Consider the following 20,651-nt stretch of genomic DNA (forward strand, 5'->3'; position numbering starts at 1 on the left):
GATGCCACAGGGTAACTGCATTCCTCCCTAGGCTAACACCTGCATTTGCAGAGGACTCAGGACCTTTGATGGGGTTGTGACTCACTGTCCTCAGGGGTCTCCTGCACCTGTGGGGCTGACCTACAAAGAGGAGCATGTAGCTCAAGGACAGGCCAGCTCACCTTACTGACTGTGGGAGGGGCAGGAAGAGTTGTTAGCACCTGGCTTCACTGCTGCAACACAGCTCTCCCCATGGAATTGCTTCAGGCAACAGGAAGAACAGATGTATTTGAACAGTGTCTCACCTTGGTCTGGTAGCTTTTTTTCTTTTTTTAAAAAATTAATTATTTATTTATTTTTTAATTTTTAAATTTTATTTATTTTTTTATACAGCAGGTTCTTATTAGTCATCAATTTTATATACATCAGTGTATACACGTCAATCCCAATCGCCCAATTCAGCACACCACCACCACCACCCCCCCGCCACTTTCCCCCCTTGGTGTCCATACGTTTGTTCTCTACATCTGTGTCTCAATTTCTGCCCTGCGAACCGGTTCATCTGTACCATTTTTCTAGGTTCCACATATATGCATTAATATACGATATTTGTTTTTCTCTTTCTGACTTACTTCACTCTGTATGACAGTCTCTAGTTCCATCCACGTCTCAACAAATGATCCAATTTCGTTCCTTTATATGGCTGAGTAATATTCCATTGTATATATGTACCACATCTTCTTTATCCATTCATCTGTCAGTGGGCATTTAGGTTTCTTCCATGACCTGGCTATTGTAAATAGTGTTGCAATAAATATTGGGACGCATGTGTCTTTTTGAATTGTGGTTCTCTCAGGGTATATGCCCAGTAGTGGGATTGCTGGATCATATGGTAATTCTATTTTTAGTTTTTTAAGGAACCTCCATACTGTTCTCTATAGCGGCTGTATCAATTTACATTCCCACCAACAGTGCAAGAGGGTTTCCTTTTCTCCACACCCTCTCCAGCATTTATTGTTTGTAGATTTTTTGATGATGGCCATTCTGACTGATGTGAGATGATATCTCATTGTACTTTTGATTTGCATTTCTCTAATAATTAGTGATGTTGAGCACTTTTCAGGTGCCTCTTGGCCATCTGTATGTCTTCTTTGGAGAAATGTCTATTTAGGTCTTCTGCCTATTTTTTGATCGGGTTGTTTGTTTTTTTAATATTTAGCTGCATGAGCTGTTTATATATTTTGGAGATTAATCGTTTGTCCACTGATTCGTTTGCAAATATTTTCTCCCATTCTGAGGGTTGTCTCTTCGTCTTGTTTATGTTTTCCTTTGCTGTGCAAAAGCTTTGAAGTTTCATTAGGTCACATTTGTTTATTTTTGTTTTTATTTCCATTACTCTAGGAGGTGGATCAAAAAAGATCTTGCTGTGATTTATGTCAAAGAGTGTTCTTCCTATGTTTTCCTCTAAGAGTTTTATAGTGTCCGGTCTTACATTTAGGTCTCGAATCCATTTTGAGTTTATTTTTGTGTATGGTGTTAGGGAGTGTTCTAATTTCATTCTTTTCCATGTAGCTGTCCAGTTTTCCCAGCACCACTTATTGAAGAGACTGTCTTTTCTCCATTGTATATCTTTGCCTCCTTTGTCATAGATTAGTTGACCATAGGTGCATGGGTTTATCTCTGGGCTTTCTATCTTGTTCCATTGATCTATGTTTCTGTTTTTGTGCCAGTACCATATTGTCTTGATTACTGTAGCTTTGTAGTATAGTCTGAAGTCAGGGAGTCTGATTCCTCCAGCTCCATTTTTTTCCCTCAAGACTGCTTTGGCTATTCGGGGTCTTTTGTGTCTCCATACAAATTTTAAGATTTTTTGTTCTAGTTCTGTAAAAAATGCCATTGGTAGTTTGATAAGGATTGCATTGAATCTATAGGTTGCTTTGGGTAGTATAGTCATTTTCACAATATTGATTCTTCCAATCCAAGAACATGGTATATCTCTCCATCTGTTGGTATCATCTTTAATTTCTTTCATCAGTGTCTTATAGTTTTCTGCCTACAGGTCTTTTGTCTCCCTAGGTAGGTTTATTCCTAGGTATTTTATTCTTTTTGTTGCAATGGTAAATGGGAGTGTTTCCTTAATTTCTCTTTCAGATTTTTCATCATTAATGTATAGGAATGCAAGAGATTTCTGTGCATTAATTTTGTATCCTGAAACTTTACCAAATTCATTGATTAGCTGTAGTAGTTTTCTGGTGGCATCTTTAGGATTCTCTATGTATAGTATCATGTCATCTGCAAACAGTGATAATTTTACTTCTTATTTTCCAATTTGTATTCCTTTTATTTCTTTTTCTTCTCTGATTGCCGTGGCTAGGACTTCCAAAACTATGTTGAATAATAGTGGTGAGAGTGGACATCCTTTCTTGTTCCTGATCTTAGAGGAAGTGCTTTCAGTTTTTCAGCATTGAGAATGATGTTTGCTGTGGATTTGTCATATATGACCTTTATTATGTTGAAGTAGGTTCCCTCTATGCCCACTTTCTGGAGAGTTTTTATCATAAATGGGTGTTGAATTTTGTCAGAAGCTTTTTCTGCATCTACTGAGATGACCATATGGTTTTTATTCTTCAATTTGTTAATATGGTGTATCACATTGATTCATTTGCGTATATTGAAGAATCCTCGCATCCCTGGGATAAATCCCACTTGATCATGGTGTATGATCCTTTTAATGTGTTGTTGGATTCTGTTTGCTAGTATTTTGTTGAGGATTTTTGCATCTGTATTCATCAGTGATATTGGTCTGTAATTTTCTTTTTTTGTAGTATCTTTGTCTGGTTTTGGTATCAGGGTGATGGTGGCCTCATAGAATGAGTTTGGGAGTGTTCCTTCCTCTGCAATTTTTTGTAAGAGTTTGAAAAGCATGGGTGTTAGCTCTTCTCTAAATGTTTGACAGAATTCACCTGTGAAGCTATCTCATCCTGGACTTTTGTTTGTTGGAAGATTTTTAATCACATTTTCAACTTCATTACTTGTGATTGGTCTGTTCATATTTTCTATTTCTTCCTGGTTCAGTCTTGGAAGGTTATACCTTTGTAAGAATTTGTCCATTTCTTCCAGGTTGTCCATTTTATTGGCATAGAGTTGCTTGTAGTAGTCTCTTAGGATGCTTTGTAATTCTGCAGTGTCTGTTGTAACTTCTACTTTTTCATTTCTAATTTTATTGATTTGAGTCCTCTCCCTCTTTTTCTTGATGACTCTGGCTAATGGTTTATCAATTTTGTTTATCTTCTCAAAGAACCAGCTTTTAGTTTTATTGATCTTTGCTATTGTTTTCTTTGTTTCTATTTCATTTATTTCTGCTCTGATCGTTATGATTTCTTTCCTTCTATTAACTTTGGGTTTTGTTTGTTCTTCTTTCTCTAGTTCCTTTAGGTGTAAGGTTAGATTGCTTATTTGAGATTTTTCTTGTTTCTTGAGGTAGGCTTATATAGCTATAAACTTCCCTCTTAGAACCGCTTTTGCTGCATCCCATAAGTTTTGGATCGTTGTGTTTTCATTGTAATTTGTCTCTAGGTATTTTTTGATTTCCTCTTTAATTTCTTCAGTGATCTCTTGGTTATTTAGTAACATATTGTTTAGCCTCCATTTGTTTGTGTTTTTTGTGTTTTTTCCCTGTAATTCATTTCTAATCTCATAGTGTTGTGGTCAGAAAAGATGCTTGATATGATTTCAATTTTCTTAACTTTACTGAGGCTTGATTTGTGACCCAAGATGTGATCTATCCTGGAGAATGTTCCGTGCGCACTTGAGAAGAAAGTGTAATCTGCTGTTTTTGGGTGGAATGTCCTATAAATATCACTTAAATCTATGTGGTCTCTTGTGTCATTTAAAGCTTGTGTTTCCTTATTAATTTTCTGTTTGGATGATCTGTCCATTGGTGTAAGTGAGGTGTTAATGTCTGCCACTATTATTGTGTTACTGTCAATTTCCTCTTTTATGGCTGTTAGCAGTTGCCTTATGTATTGAGGTGCTCCTATATTGGGTGCATATATATTTATAATTGTTATATCTTCTTCTTGGATTGATCCCCTTGATCATTATGTAGTGTCCTTCCTTGTCTCTGGTAACATTCTTTATTTTAAAGTCTATTTTATCTGATATGAGTATTGCTACTCCAGCTTTCTTTTGATTTCCATTTGCATGGAATATCTTTTTCCATCCCCTCACTTCCAGTCTGAATGTGTCCCTAGGTCTGAAGCGGGTCTCTTGTAGACAGCATATATATGAGTCTTGTTTTTGTATCCATTCAGCAAGCCTGTGTCTTTTGGTTGTGAGCATTTAATCCATTCACGTTTAAGGTAATTATCGATATGTATGTTCCTATGATGATTTTCTGAATGTTTTGGGTTTGTTTTTGTAGGTCCTTTCTTCTCTTGTGTTTCCCCACTTAGAGAGTTCCTTAGCATTTGTTGTAGAGGCTGGTTTGGTGGTGCTGAATTCGCTTAGGTTTTGCTTGTCTGTAAAGCTTTTGATTCTCTATCAAATCTGAATGAGATCCTTGCCGGGTAGAGTAATCTGGTTGTACGTTCTTCCCTTTCATCACTTTAAGTATATATCATGCCACTCCCTTCTGGTTTGTAGAGTTTCTGCTGAGAAATCAGCTGTTACCTTATGGGAGTTCCCCTGTATGTTATTTGTCATTTTTCCCTTGCGCTTTTAATAATTTTTCTTTGTCTTTAATTTTTGCCAGTTTGATTACTATGTGTCTCGGCATGTTTCTCCTTGGGTTTATCCTGTATGGGACTCTCTGCACTTCCTGGACTTGGTGGCTCTTCCTTTCCCATGTTAAGGAAGTTTCGACTATAATCTCTTCAATATTTTCTCGGGTGCTTTCTCTCTCTCTTCTCCTTCTGAGACCAATATAATGCGAATGTTGTTGTGTTTAATGTTGTCCCAGAGGTCTCTTAGACTGTCTTCATTTCTTTCATTCTTTTTTCTTTATTCTGTTCCACAGCAGTGAATTCCACCATTCTGTCTTCCAGGTCATTATCTGTTTTTCTGCCTCAGTTATCTGCTATTGATTCCTTCTAGTGTAGTTTTCATTTCAGTTATTGTATTGTTCATATCTGTTTGTTTGTTCTTTAATTCTTCTAGGTCTTTGTTAAAATTTTCTTACATCTTCTCGATCTTTGCCTCATTCTTTTTCCGAGGTCCTGGATCATCTTCACTATCATTATTCTGAATTCTTTTTCTGGAAGGTTGCCTATCTCCACTTCATTTAGTTGTTTTTGGGGTTTTTATTCTTGTCCTTCATCTGGTACATAAGCCCTCTGCCTTTTCATCTTGTCTCTCTTTCTGTGAATGTGGTTTTTGTTCCACAGACTGCAGGATTGTAGTTCTGGTAGCCTTTTTTAAAAATTTTATTTTATTGAAGTATAGTTGATTTACAATGTTGTTTTAGTTTCTGCTGTACAGCAAAGTGATTCAGTTATACATATATACACATTCTTTTTCATATTCTTTTCCATTATGGTTTATCACAGGGTATTGAATATAGTTCCCTGTGCTATACAGTAAGACCTTGCTGTTTATCATTCTATATACAATAGTTTGCAACTGCTAATCCCAAACTCCCAATCCAACCCTCCTTCCTCTCCTCCCCCTCGACAACCACAAGTCTATTCTCTATGTCTGTGAGTCTGTTTTTGTTTTATATTATAGATAAATTCACTTGTGTCATATTTTATTTTTTTTTTTATTTTTTATTTTTTTTAAATTCTCACCATTTTTTTTTTTTTTTAAAGCTGCATTTTATAGCTACTTTATTTTTATTTATTTATTTATTTTGGCTGTGTTGGTCTTCGGTTCGTGCGAGGGCTTCTCCCAGTTGCGGCAAGCGGGGGCCACTCTTCATCGCGGTGCGGGGACCGCTCTCATCGCGGTGCGCGGGCCTTTCACTATCGCGGCCCCTCCCGTTGCGGGGCACAGGCTCCAGACGCGCAGGCTCAGTAGTTGTGGCTCACGGGCCCAGCCACTCCGTGGCATGTGGGATCTTCCCAGACCAGGGCTCGAACCCGTGTCCCCTGCATTAGCAGGCAGATTCTCAACCACTGCGCCACCAGGGAAGCCCATGTGTCATATTTTAGATTCCACATATAAGTGATATCATATGGTATTTGTTTTTCTCTTTCTGACTTACTTCACTTAGTATCAAATGGCATTATTTCATTTTTTTATGGCTGAGTAGTATTCCATTGTAGATAGATAGATAGAGATAGATGGAGATAGACAGATGATAGATAGATAGATAGACAGATAGATAGGTAGGTAGATCACATCTTCATTATCCATTCATCTGTCAATGGACATCTAGGTTGTTCCCATGTCTTGGCTACTGTGAATAGTGCTACTATGAACAAAGGGGTGCATGTATCTTTTTGAATTATAGATTTTTTTCATTTCAAAGATAATTTCAATAGTTTTTCTCATGTATCAGTTCCAAATATATTAGGTATCATCCATCATTTTTTCAAACTTTGCAACCTGCAGTCAAATATATGGATTATGTATAGTACAAACAGCCCCCTATATCAGTCACCTTCAGTTGGAAAGTGTTCCTCCCTAAAAACAGAATAAAGGAGCTTCCCTGGTGGCGCAGTGGTTAAGAATCCGCCTGCCAATGCAGGGGACATGGCTTCGACCCCTGGTCTGGGAAGATCTCACATGCTGCAGAGCAACTAAGCCAGTGCACCACAACTACTGACCCTGCATTATAGAGCCCGCGAGCCACAACTGCTGAAGCCCATGTACCTAGAGCCTGTGCTCCGCAACAAGAGAAGCCACCACAATGAGAAGCCTGCGCACGGCAACGAAGAGTAGCCCCCACTTGCCACAACTAGAGAAGGCTGCATGCAGCAACAAAGACCCAACGTGGCAATAATAAATAAATAAATAAATAAAAACTCACCTTCCAGGTAAGGGATTACTGCATATGTTTTGTAGAGGGAAAAAAGGCAAAGTATTTATAAATATGAATCACCTCTAAACAAGACAAGGTATATATTCATCACTTGTATAACGTGAAGATCACCCTGTTTTTGTCTTCTCTAGTGAAAAGTAAAATTTCACTCCAAGCATGATAGATGAAGTGTTGGCATGCCTTACGGAAGTTGTGAGCAATAAACAGTTCAAGATACTTCAAAGGTAAGAAATCCAGTTTTCATCTAGATAAAGCGCTATGCTCTTAATTGTTGCAAAATGGCCAGTAACATTTTCAATTTTAGTTCACATTATGTCAAAAGTTTGCATGTTCATTCGCTGATTTATTAGGTAACAAAATAACAGGTTCATAGTATATTACAGCGTATGGAAGTCAACTGTCTTCCCAAGGAAGCCAGATCTACAACTTATAATACTTGTAGGAAACCAAAAAACCAGCTCAACAACAAAACACCACATCGACCCTTTTAATAAAAGGTACCAATACTCAAATGATTTAATAATACTATATAAAAAAAGTGAAAAAAGTAAAAGGAACTATGGTGAGATGAGGTTCTTCCAAAAAACTCCATCTTGTCAAGCATCCTGGGAGTCTGAGCCAAAGAAACGCCATTTTGTTCATCCCTCCACCTGCCCACTGACACTTCCTTTGACCTATCTGTATCCCCAGCTTAACTCCAGTATCTCCTCTAGGGAAGGTTTCATGTTAGCCCTGGGACTTGCCAGGGCCTCAGTACACAGACTGAAATGCTAAAACGTGAACAGTAGTACCATGTGACAGATGGGAGGAAAGGTGCAGCGCCTTCGTTCTTCCTGGGGAAGGCGGGTGTTGGTGCTGCCTGACTAAGGAGAACTGGGTGGAAGGCAGTCCCCGTGGTGTCTCAGCCCTGCCACCACTGACTGTGAAACACCAGCAGGATCAGAAAGATACTTTGGAAAGCTTAGCAGTGCCGGATGAAAGACAGATACAACTCATAGGACAGAAGAAAAGCATCACTAAAAACAAAGAGCCCAGAGCTATTTTCCTGAAACTTGGTTTTGGTAGAAAGATAAGAAAAGCAGCTTTCCACTGTACACAAAAGCTTCCTCCTCTTGGCTTTGCCTGCCCTGAGCTCCACACCTCCTCAGCCCCTGGAATTCTAACACCGGCAAGGTTACTCACTTTTAAGCATTTTCACTCGTACAGACTTAAAGCTATAGTTGCAGCTCTAAAATGTGAGCATCTACCCCATTCTTCTGTCCTTCTGTCGGAAAAGAGGCAGAGGAGCTAAAAACGGTGAGCAATGTTTCCAGCGACAAGTTAAAGGAATGCATTGAAAGGAGACCCCGGAAGCCATTGAGGAAGATTAGCAAAGACCCCAAATAGACTTGTGGACGTTTGTAAGAAATGTCATTCTAATTCAGCTAGACACAGCCAGTGGCATAGCATGTAACCGATCCTAAAATTAGCAAATGTTATTCATCTAAACCTTGCTACAATCTGACTGCAGTTAACTCTACCTCAGACTAACATGAAACCCCGAGTAGTGCTTCATGTAGAAAAACAAAGGTGGACAGAGTCACACAGCCAGACCCCTGAGACTCAGAATAACACCACTGGTGGGCCGCTGGGGAGGAGGGACATCTGCAAAGAAACCAGGTAAGAGTGCTTTGAACATTTCCCCACTTGAATCAGTCTCACAGTCCTTTAACTTATTCTCCTGATGGATAGAATAAAATATATCCAGCTTCTGAATTTTTTGATATACCCGATGGCAGGCCATAGCATTCTTCAATAGCTGGGGCATCTACTTCCTCTACAATGTCATCATCAAACAAAAGCCAGAAGCCATGACTTTTCACAATAGTAATATAATGCCCAAGATTAGGACCACTGCCGTAGTGAACCACCACCGTAGTGAACCACCACTGTGACCAGGTCGTACATGTGGTCCAGGTTCATCGCCTCGTGGGAGATGTTGAAGAGCCGGACTTCCGGCAAGAAGACCACCCGGTAAGATAGCTTGGTGTACCTGAAGAGCTGCTTCATGTGCTTGAATCGCTTGAGGTGCAGGGCCAAAATCATAGGCAGCTTTTTGACTTCTCATCCTTTTCTGGGCTTCCTGTTTATTGCAGCGCATTTCACAATCATACTTCTGTTCACTACACAGTGTTTCTGTGTTGCTGAAGTCTCTTAGACAGTGGGTAATAGATGTACTCTGCTCCACGTGCACAGAAAGGTCCAGAAAATCTTCATCTTTGTAAATAACAGTTTCACAGTTCAGGCATCGAGTTTCATTGGTGAGCGTTCCCTGAAAAACCTCAGGGACCCAGTTCTGGTTTATTATTCTCCACATGTTTGTTCATGTTGCCATTTTTAAATTTTCCATTTTTTTTTTACTTTACTTTTTATTTTTTTGGCCACGCCGGCAACATGTGGGATCTTAGTTCCCTGACCAGGGATTGAACCCACACCCCGTGCATTGGAAGCATGGAGTCTTGACCACTGGACCACCAGGGAAGTCCTTAATTTTCCATTTTGTTTCTCTTGTTTCTTCTCTTCCTGCTGGATGTCCAGTGTTTAGCAAATAATTTTAAAATTTGTGAGCATCCTGCTGCATGTAGTTATGAAAGAGATTGTTTCCTTTTCTCAGCCTCGAAATGAACTTCTTTGGTGGGATCACGCTGACCTTCTTCTTCTGTGTGGTGGTGCTGTAGAAAAGGTCTGCCAGGCATGTCAACAAGTTATCCTTCTTTTTTTCCTGGGCCTTGTATGCCAGCGCATTCTCCCAGAACAGCCAGCAGAAGTACAAAGCCTGAAGCATGGAGTTACAGTATCATGTGTTTCCAAAGTTGACCAATCCGAAGTAGTGTTCGTTGATTGGAAACTGCTCTGGACCACTGTCTTTTTCCAGAGCAGAGGCATTGGTGCCCATATTACAGATGGAGACGATGTTTCGGACAGTCATTAGTCTAAAGGTCACAGCAATCCCGCACCGCCATCTTTATAAGGTGAAAACAGGACCGGCCATGGTGGAGCTTTTGCAGGGAGGCCAGGAGCGGTGGTGGTGGCCTGAATTATAGTTTTGTCTGGATATATGCCCAGGAGTGGGATTGCTGGATCATATGGCAACTTTATTTTTAGTTTTTGAGGAACCTCCATACTGTTTTCCATAGTGGCTACACCAATTTACATTCCCACCAACGGTGTAGGAGGGTTCCCTTTTCTCCACACTCTCTCCAGCATTTGTTATTTGTAGGCATTGGTAGTCTTGACTCCTGCCGAAAAGAAGCTTAGGGTGGGAGGGGAGTCCTTGATATTTAGGTGTCCTCTAGTGGTGGAAGAAAACCACTGGAGTACCACCTGGAGATCTCATGGACTCATGACAGTTTCATATGGACAGAGCTCCACAGTCATTCGAATGCAGCCTGCATGTTCATTGTGACATAGAGAGGGATTTATATAATTTTCTTAGCCCTTGTTTTTTTTTTTTATTTTAAAGATTTATTTATTTATTTATTTATTTATTTATGGCTGTGTTGGGTCTTTGTTTCTGTGCGAGGGCTTTCTCTAGTTGTGGCAAGCGGGGGCCACTCTTCATTGCGGTGCGCGGGCCTCTCACTATCGTGGCCTCTCTTGTTGCGGAGCACAGGCTCCAGACGCGCAGGCTCAGTAATTGTGGCTCACGGGCCTAGCTGCTCCGCGTTAGCCCTTGTTTTGCCACTGGATTTGTATATGACTGTGCCAGGGCTCTCGAGTTGGGAAGGGATATATGATGTAATGAGCTGTTTAAGACTTTGCATACCTATTGGAAATTTTGCCCCATAAATTGAGACCTTTGGCCCAAGTCACTGTTGAGTAGAATTCTCCTAAAGTGACTGTATACTGAAGTAAATGGAGTAACACGTCAACAATAAGATGCTCTGGGTAAAGGTATACAGGTGTTCTTCTAGCATATACATCATTGCAACGTTTCTGTAAGCTTGAAATTATTTCCAAATGCAAAGTTAAAAATTTTATTCCCGAGGCATAATGTATTGTGATGAACACAAGTTATGCCTTCTTGAAAGAGGAGGCCTTAGACTGTCCAGAGAGAGTACCCGATATATCTGGGCCATGAGAGTACCCCATTGATGGGAGATGGTGTATGAAGTCAATTTACAAGCAGACAAAGTGTCCCCAAACTCTGGGTTGTATCCCACTGGTACCTGGACTGGAGTCCCAGCATTATGAAGCTCACAATTAGCACAGTGCACACAATGAGAAACGGTTTTGGAGAATTCAGGAGCAAACCAGGCATTTCTGATATTTTCCTACCTTCTTCCTATGTTAGGACACAGAAAAGAGATGCGTGATAGGATCACACTTCAAGGCAAGAGTTGGTGAACAAGGTGAAGGAAACCGTCTCCGGTGCCCAGTGGCCTTTTCGGTATCCTGGGCCTCCCTCTGCAGCTCACGGCTTGTAGCAAGAAGTCTGAGCTGCATTAAGTATAGGAGGGCGGCTGGCAGGTGGCCTGTGGGAGGAGTAGGCAGTGGTACATCAACCCACACATCTCCTTTTTTTTTTTTTTATTTTTTATTTTTTTAAATCCCACACATCTCCTTGATGAACCTCAGGGCATAAATCTTGTAGGGACAACCGTGCACAATGGCAATTAAAGACGTAATAAATGGCTTTGAGGAGTTTACAACATAAAATACATTGATGTTTTGTGTACCAGTACAGATGCTTACAACTTTGGATAAAGACCCAGCATATAAATTTTTGATACTTCTTAAATATATGATATAAAATGTTATTGTTAAGTGCATCTCTTAACGAGCAGAAAGAGGACCTTCTTTGATTTTTTATATCCATGGGTAACATCATTTATTGCTAAAAAGAGGCAATTTTATTCATGTTTTTCATCCTTATAGATGTAAATTCTGAAAACACTTGTCACATGAATGGGCAGATGTGAAAAGAATAAAATTGTGGTAGTGATGTCACTCTATAATAAATCACTCAAAGTTTCAATTTTTTTTTCAATTTTTTTTTTTTTTTGGCATGCGGCTTGAGGGATCTCAGTTCCCTGACCACAGATCGAACCCCGACCCCTGGCAGTGGAAGTGCAGAGTCCTAACCACTGGACCACCAGGGAAGTCCCTCAAATTTATTCTTAATGATTTATCATCCAGGCTAAATTAGGTCCTCCTTTGATTTTACTAAGAGCAAGGAATTAGCAACCGCTTTCTAAAGAAAAAATTTTCTGTACCACAAAATAAATTGTTATTTTTTTTGAAGTCTGGAGATTTGTACATCAGAGTCAATGGTCTGTACAAAGATTCTGATGGATGACAGTATGTCTTCTGTCTTTGTGAAAGAGGAGGCAGGAAACGAGAGTCAGTGTGACCACACTTGTGTATGTGGTAAAAGGATGTGTAGATGTTCGATCTAGAAGTGACCCCTTAAGAGTTTTCATCCTCCTGGTATGTGTTGACCAATTAGAAGACCAAATCCTTAGAGGAGCCCTGAGATTTCAACCTCAACCAGAAGGGACATATGTGACCAGAGTATACAGCTAAGGACAGGAATCCAGAGATCCTGTGTGTCTTGGGATAAATAATATCTATCTCCACCCACCACCCTCCTATACCCTTAGTTCCAAAAATTAGTACTGAGGATATTAAAACCACAATAACAGTCACTTAGACATGACCATAAAACAATAAATTAAGCGATCTCATCTTAACTGAGAAAAATCCCCAGTGCAACCAGAGCCAAATCCTGAAGCACTCTTTGTTTACATTTAAGATAATAAACATTCCTCCTTGGCAGAGTCAGGTAGACTCTGTTTGATATTTGACTTTGGGAAGGAGGTGATTTACTTTGTTTAACTTAGTACTTACAATTTTTTCCCTTTTGTTACGTAAGTGTAGTAGCTGACATTTACTGTCAGACACTGTGCTGGACATTTTTTCCAGTATCAATGCATGTACCTTAAGACAAATTGTATGAGGTAAGCAGTATTATGTCACCTTATTTTACAGATGGGGAAATGGAGGCTGGGAAGGTAAGCACCTTACTGGTGTCCCCACAAGTAGAAAGCGTCAGAGCTGGGCTTGAACTCAGGTAGCCTGGGACCAAAGTTGGGTCCCTCCTCTCAACTCAATAAGTGAGTACATTCTAATTTTGAGAGATCCAAACAATCCAAATAGTACTTTAGAATTCATAACAGAACATAAATCTGTCACATTGGGATTCTGATGTGGGCAGCATTGAATTTTTAGAATCACTGGAAAACAGTTGACATCTTTAAATTTTTCAGTATTTCCTTTAGGAACAAAGTATGTGCCTCTGTTGATTCAGATCCCATTTATAGCTGTGAGTAAAGTTTCACGACTTTTGTCCTTAAAAGTTTGCATATTTCTGGTAGGTATATTTCAATATTTACACAGCTGCTATTGTTTCTGTTGCTAATTATTGTATTTTCCATGATGTTCTGTAATGGTAACAGGTGGTTTATAGAAAAGGAATCAATTTTTGTATGTTGTCAATATATTCAGCTAACTTTGTGAATTCTTATCAGTTCTGATGGGTTTTTTCAGTGGATTCTCTTAGATTTCCCTGGTCATTGATCAACTATAAATAGTGACTAATTCATTGGTATTTTTTTAATATGGATTTTTTCCCCTTGTTTGAAGAGAACATTTGTAGCAGCACGTTTTCCTCTTTTTTTTCCCTTTGTTGTTGTTGTTTTTTTTTTTTTTTTTTAATTTGGCTGCGTCAGGTCTTAGCTGCGGCATGCTGGATCTTCATTGTGGCATGCGGGATCTTTCACTGCAGCTCACGGGCTCCTTTGTGCGGAACGCGGGCTTCTCTAGTTGCGGCTCACGGGCTCTAGAGCACAGGCTCAGTAGTTGCGGCACACGGGCTTAGTTGCCCCATGGCATGTGGGATCTTAGCTCCCCAACCAAGAATCAAACCTGCATCCCCTGCATTGGAAGGCAGATTCTTAACCACTAGACCACCAGGGAAGTCCCTCCCCTTCTTTGATAGACTTTACTTTTTACCATGGTTTCGGGTTCACAGCAAAGTTGAGCTGAAAGTACAAAGAATTCCCATATACCTCCTCCTCACAAACATGCACAACCTCCTCCACTATCAACATCCAACCAGAGTGGTCCAGTTGTTACAACTGAGGAACCTACAGGGACTCATCAACATCACCCAAAGTCCATAGTGTACATTAAGGGTTCACTCTTGGTGTTGTACATTTTATGCATTTTGTGCAATGTATAATGATATGTACCCACCATGATAGAACAGGAGTTTCACTGCCCTAAATATCCTCTGTGCCCTTCCTATTCATCCATCCTCTCCCCAGCCCCTGGCAACCACTGATCTTTCTAATGTCTCCATAGTTTTGACTTTTCCAGAATGTCTGCCACTGGATGCAGAGATCCAGGAGAGCCCTAAGGCCCTTAGAGATGCTGGAGCCACTCAACGGAAGAAGTCTGGGTCCCTGAATGACCGCACATGTTCAGGCTGTGTCATGAACAGGCCACTGGGAGCAATCTGCTCCAGGTGAGTGTAATAATTATCTAGAATGTCCATCAGAGAGGAGTAGGTAATCAGTGATATTCTTTAGAAAAACTAGCTCATGGTGCTAATATAAGGCAGCTGACTTTTGTTCCATTTTATGATCATTTAAAAATGCTCTGCAGACAGCACACCCCTTCATTGCTCACTCCCTGTGGGAACACTCCCACTGCCCCACCCTCAGAATTCCAGCTTGTCATGCAACATCTCCCCTGTCCTGGCCAATCACATTGGACTGAGATGTAATCATAAAAAAACATTATTTTTAAAATCACTGAGATAACCTAAAAAATAACTAGAAAGATGGGATACATATGTATTTTGGAGGTCATGGAAGGTGATCAGAGACTCAGAAAGAATTAATGCAACCAAATCAAAGAAATTGCCCACTTGGTCCTGACTCTGAGCAGTATATTTTCCAAAAACACACAGTCCAACAACTGAAGAGTATTTTAAATAACTATTTTTAAGTGCATTTTTAACACATAAGAATATGCAGTGTGCAGCTCTTCTTAAATCCTGTTCTACTCTCTCTTCAGTTTTTCTTTCTTCTTTGGTCTTTACCCAAATGACTCTTTCTCAATGAGAAGAGTAGCATTGTTTACATTTTCCCAAGTCTCTTTAATGTCTGGCTCAAAAGAAGGCAGCTGAATTCATAAATATGCTTCAGTCTTTACTCTGTTGCAATATCACATGTCATGTAGCCTCTGGAAAATTCCACTGTACACTTGTGAGAGATTGATGTGCTCAAATAACATTGTTGTATTATTTTTTAAATAATTTTATCCTCTCTGACCTCCTGAAAGAGTCTTAGTGTCCCCTCAGCAGTCCCTAGAACTGCTGTAGTATGTAAATATATGTGTATATATATATAGTAAATTTTTTCTTCATACCAATAAAATGAAAGCCAGAGAGGAGTCTTGGTTCAAAAGGTTAAAGATATATATACAGGAGTTCCAGAAATAACATCAAAATTTTTAATTAACAAATGAATAGGGCTTCCCTGCTGTCGCAGTTGTTAAGAATCTGCCTGCTTTGAGCCCTGGTCCGGGAAGATCCCACATACCTCGGAGCAACTAAGCCCGTGCGCCACAGCTACTGAGCCTGCACTCTAGAGCCCACGAGCCGCAACTACTGAACCTGCATGCCACAACTACTGAAGCCCATGCGCCTAGAGCCCGTGCTCCACAACAAGAGAAGCCACTGCAATGAGAAGCCTGCGCACCTCAACGAAGAGTAGGCCCCGCTCACTGCAACTAGAGAAAAACCCGTGTGCAGCAGCGAAGACCCTATGCAGCCAAAAATAAATAAATTAAATAAAATAAAAATTTTTTTAATTTAAAAAAAAGCAAATGAATACAGAAAACCTCATAATTACATGAATAGATTAAAGTTAATCTATTAGATAAATTCTGGTGAACTTTCTTAGTAAAACTGTAAGTAAGAAGGGAGGAAAACTATTTGAACCAATATAATCATTTTTCAAAGTCAACAGCAAACATCACTGTGAAATAATGAGTGCTAAATGTGCTTCCATTAAAATCGGGGAAAACAAAAATGCCCGATATGTTCATTATTAGTCAACATTGATTTGTAAGTTCTAAGTGTCACACTAAAATGAGAGGAGGAAATAATCATAAATAATTCCAAAGATGAGATTAAAAAAATGTTTGCTTGCAGACAATATTATTCTTTCACCAGGAGATATGAGACATACAGAGTACTACTAGAAATATTAAAGTAATAAGATAAGCTACTTTGTAAGTGGCTGGATACATGCTTGATATATAAAAATTACAACAGCTTTTATAAGATGTATGAGATAGCCATTGAGAATTAGACAGGAAAAAGGTAGCCCATTTGCAAAAGTGACAAATTCATAAAATCCCTAAAAACAAATCTGACAAGTACGGTACATATGTGCCTTTAGAAGACTAATTATAAAAATGTCCATCTTTCCAAAACTGATATATAAATGTAATGCACTTTAAACCTGAATTCCATTGTGGTTTTATCAGGAACCGGATAAAATTATTTTTAAATTCATATGGAAGAATATATGTCTGAAAATAACCAAGAAGTTTGGGAAAAACATTGAATGGTCACTTGCTGTGTCAGATATTAAAACTTACTAAAAAATTCACCTTGATCCAGGTTAGTGTTGGCACAGAAATGGCAACTGTGCCATGGAACGTGATAGCTTAAAAATGGATCCATAGGGACTTCCCTGGTGGTCCAGTGGCTAAGACTCCACACTCCCATTGCAGGGGGTCAGGTTCGATCCCTGGTCAGGGAACTGGATCCCACATGCCGCAACTAAGACCCAGCACAACCAAATAAATAAATAAATATTTTTTTAAAATGGATCTATACATCTAGGGAACTTAATATATAGCATAAACGATGTTACAATTCAGTAGTTAAAAGATCATTTATCTTTTGGTCAGTCAATGCTAATAACCATCCGGAAGAAAGAAAAGGAGACTTCTACCTTTTACTGTATAAAAATCTTTAACTGGAAACAGACTTACAGATATTAAAAACAAACTTATGGTTACCAAAGGGGAAACATGGCGGCTGGGGGGATAAATCAGGAGCTTGGGATTAACAAGCACATACTACTATATATAAGATAGATAACCAACAAGGACCTTGGTAGCACAGGGAACTCTACTCAATATTCTGTGATAATGTTATGAGAAAAGAATCTGAAAAAGAATGAATATATGTATATGTATAACTGAATCACTTAGCTGTACACCTGAAACCAACACAACGTTGTAAATCAACTATACTCCAATAAAATTTTTAAAAAATAGAATGGACGACCATTCTTACATCATAAATAAATAAATAAAGTGTAAGAAATTAGGAGTATTGCTGAAATAGTTGGGGAGGAAGCCAGATTGCATGAGGATGGGGGGGCGAATGGAAGGGGAAAAAGTGGATCGGTCGCTGGGAGGTTAAGAAGTGAACACCCTCTGGGGTCTCGTGATGGTTGTTCCACACGTTGGTCAACAGGACTGAACAGTGCGTTGTTTCCTGGAATATTGCACCCTAGAATAATTGAGGACAATACACATTTATATAAAACTAAGAGAATTGTCCAGCCAGACCCTGGAGAGTCCTTCCACCAGGAAAGCTCGTCTCCCAGATGCCTGGTGCTCTCTCTCACTCCTTCAAATCTGGGCTGAAACATTACCTCTTCAGTGAGGCCATTTGTGCCCACCTGTTCTGTGTTGTTTCTCAGCCTGTGGATAGTGATGCTGTCGGCTAGGAATGCCTGGGGTACTCCCCTGGGCCCATAGTACTTGAGTGGATCCCCCCCCAGACTTGTCCCCACCGGAGCTAATCTCGTGGTTGGAACAGCCCTTGTGGTTCTTATGATTGCAAGATGTACCTCAGCAACAACCAACAGGGAATTTGGAAGAACAAGGTTTATTACTCACATGTCCTGGAGGGGACACTGCATGCCCCGGGCCACGTATAGAAGTCATGGGTGGAGAGAGAGAGAATTCAGACCTGGGGTTCTGTGTTATTGGAGTTGAGGGTGGGGTGGCTAGGGTTTTGTGGGTCACTCTTTAATGAAGAATTTAAAACATAAGAGCAGGAATGAGGGCGTTGGAAGGAAGGGGCAGGATCACTCAAGCAGTCACTTACTTAGGTCCCCCAGAGCTTTCTAGATGGGGACATTCATGGGTGGGAAGGTCTGGCTCTTTATCTAGTTGTGTAGCCGGTAATATGTTTATTCGAGTTGGATGTCTTTGAAATGGAAGCCTTGGCAATCAAAACTTAATGTCAAGCACTTACATTAAATTAAATCACTAATTAAATCACTAATTAAATCACTCCTAATTAAATTAAATCACTCCTAATTAAATCACTCCTACACCCTACTTTTATTTTTCTCCATAGCACTTATTGCCTTCTAATATACCATATATTTTACTTCCTTATTTGGTTTATTATTTCTCTCCCCTCACTAAAACATGAGCTTCAGGAAGGCAGGGATTTTTGTCTGTTTTCTTCACTGATGTATCCACAGTGACAAGAACAGTGCCTGACATGAAACGCGTGTTTGACAGGAGGTTTATGCGTGAATGGCCGTGACTGCAGGGAGGACCCAGACAAAGAATGATTGATGAGGGAAACGGGCTCCTGGGCAAGTCCAGGTCAGAGATGATGAGGAAGTGGCAACGGAATTGAAGAGAAGATGGATTCCAGAGTCCAGGCTCAAGAAAATAACCATCAGCAAAGAAAAGGGAGCTCCAGTGTGATCTGACTTGCGTTACACTTTATGATCACTCTCCTGGACACTATCAATAGGTTTACTGCGAACTGTGAGAGGCAGAACAGAACCAATGGGAGCTGGAAGTATGCAAGTGATTCCCTTCAGTGGGGGAGCAAAGCCTTCCCTATGAGGGGGCCCAGCAATGCCACTGACCATGAGGCTCATAGAAATATCACTCCCAGAAGAACTTGTGTTCCACTGGGGATTGAGATTCTATGTGGCTATGATAAAGGAAGGAGACCATAATTATGGAATTTCACCTAACAGCCAATATGGGTGGAGAAGAGATGAATCTAGTGGAGGGGCATGTCAAGGAATAAAACAGATGTGTATGAGTCCTCTTCATTGGTGCACATAAATAAACGTATACATGGGAACACAAACAAACAAGTGTTTTCCTGAGATTCAGGGTTATGGGCATAGAGGAGTAGGGAGAATGTGGGTGTCAGTGTCCGTGGAATAGGTGGGATTCCAGGAGAGCACTGGACATCCTCCTTCCTGTGGTAACGACTGAGGCTCCACCTCCTTGTCCTATATATCTCCGCATCCACCTTGATTACCTGGAGGGCTGTTCATCCTTCAAGCCTCAATGAACTGACACCTTGCTGAGGAATCTGAGTTTGACCTTCCTGATTAGGGTTAGGAAAGTCACTCTCACTTGCCTCTAAGTCCCCCTCTTTGCTGTGTCCTGGTGTTTACCAGAGAATGCAACTTATATGAAAAAGGAGGCAGACATAATTTTGGTATCAAAATTCTCAAGAAATGAAGCAGCAGCAAGTTAAATGGCTTGAGAGTTCTGTCTGGTTTCACAATCTTCAATCTAAGGCTTTTAGGTCCATGGGAGATGCTCCAAGGCTGTGATTGGAGAATTTGAACAAACTAAAGGAACTACCCCAAATCATCACCACATTTGAGCCTCGGCAAAGCATTGACTGAACATTCTCTCCCATTCCCAGTATGTTTGCCTGGCTGAGAGGAAGACCATTTTATTAAAGACTCTGACGCTCCTCTTTTCCAAAAAATGGCTTGGTGTTGGTTTAAATCTCATTTATGTTACTAAAATGGGCCTAATTTTAACAGGTTTCTCTCTTTTCACTTCTCCAAATCATTCCCATCTTGCACATCTTGGGAAGAAGAAGCTTGGTATTTTCATCCCTTTCTTTGTAGTCCCAAGTAAGCACAGATTATGGGCTCAGTCAATAGGGAATTTATAGAATCAATTTGCTGAATCAGTTCTGCTGGGAGAACTTGGGGAGTTGCATTCTCTAACTGGAGATGGTTCCTCTCTCTTACTACTCATTTTCCCCAGAGATTCAATAAAAACTGGGCCTCAGATCCCAGCTTCTCTTTTCCCAGGAAGGGAGACAAAAGGGGCATGGGATACGTAATCCCCAAAGACATTTTGAGGTCAATTCCAGAGAGGATTCCTGCGTGTGGGTTCAATGAACCCAGGTATTGAGGTGGAAGGAACTGGTCCAGGGCACTTGCAAATAGCTTCAGTCAACCTGGGTTTTACCCGGTTGCAGTAATGCCCCCTTCCCCGGAAGTCCCTGTTGCTCAGTTCCCAGCATGCAGTGAGATCAGGTCTTTCTCTGTTTTGACCCTGTGCAAGTTGTTGAAGGCTGACCGTTACACCAGACTAGATGCTTTCTTGATTTATCTTTATGTCATACCATTCAAGAAGCCTCCTTGAATGTGCCCTGCTTGGGTGGTCATTTTTCATAATTCATTAAGCATTGCCATGGCTGGGCTGCTGTAGGTACTATAGACACTGCTTTTACGACCACTGCAAGAGGTGAAGTCAGATGCTGAGAAAA

At 40.3% G+C, this 20,651-nt stretch overlaps 1 pseudogene; it reads right to left on the reverse strand.

Annotated features, from left to right (window-relative positions):
* Positions 1-8,673: 8,673 nt before the first annotated feature.
* Positions 8,674-9,983, reverse strand: LOC118899918 (annotated as a pseudogene).
* Positions 9,984-20,651: the final 10,668 nt, after the last annotated feature.

The sequence above is a fragment of the Balaenoptera musculus genome, chromosome 8 (assembly GCF_009873245.2).
Source record: "Balaenoptera musculus isolate JJ_BM4_2016_0621 chromosome 8, mBalMus1.pri.v3, whole genome shotgun sequence".
Classification (NCBI taxonomy): Eukaryota; Metazoa; Chordata; class Mammalia; order Artiodactyla; family Balaenopteridae; genus Balaenoptera; species Balaenoptera musculus.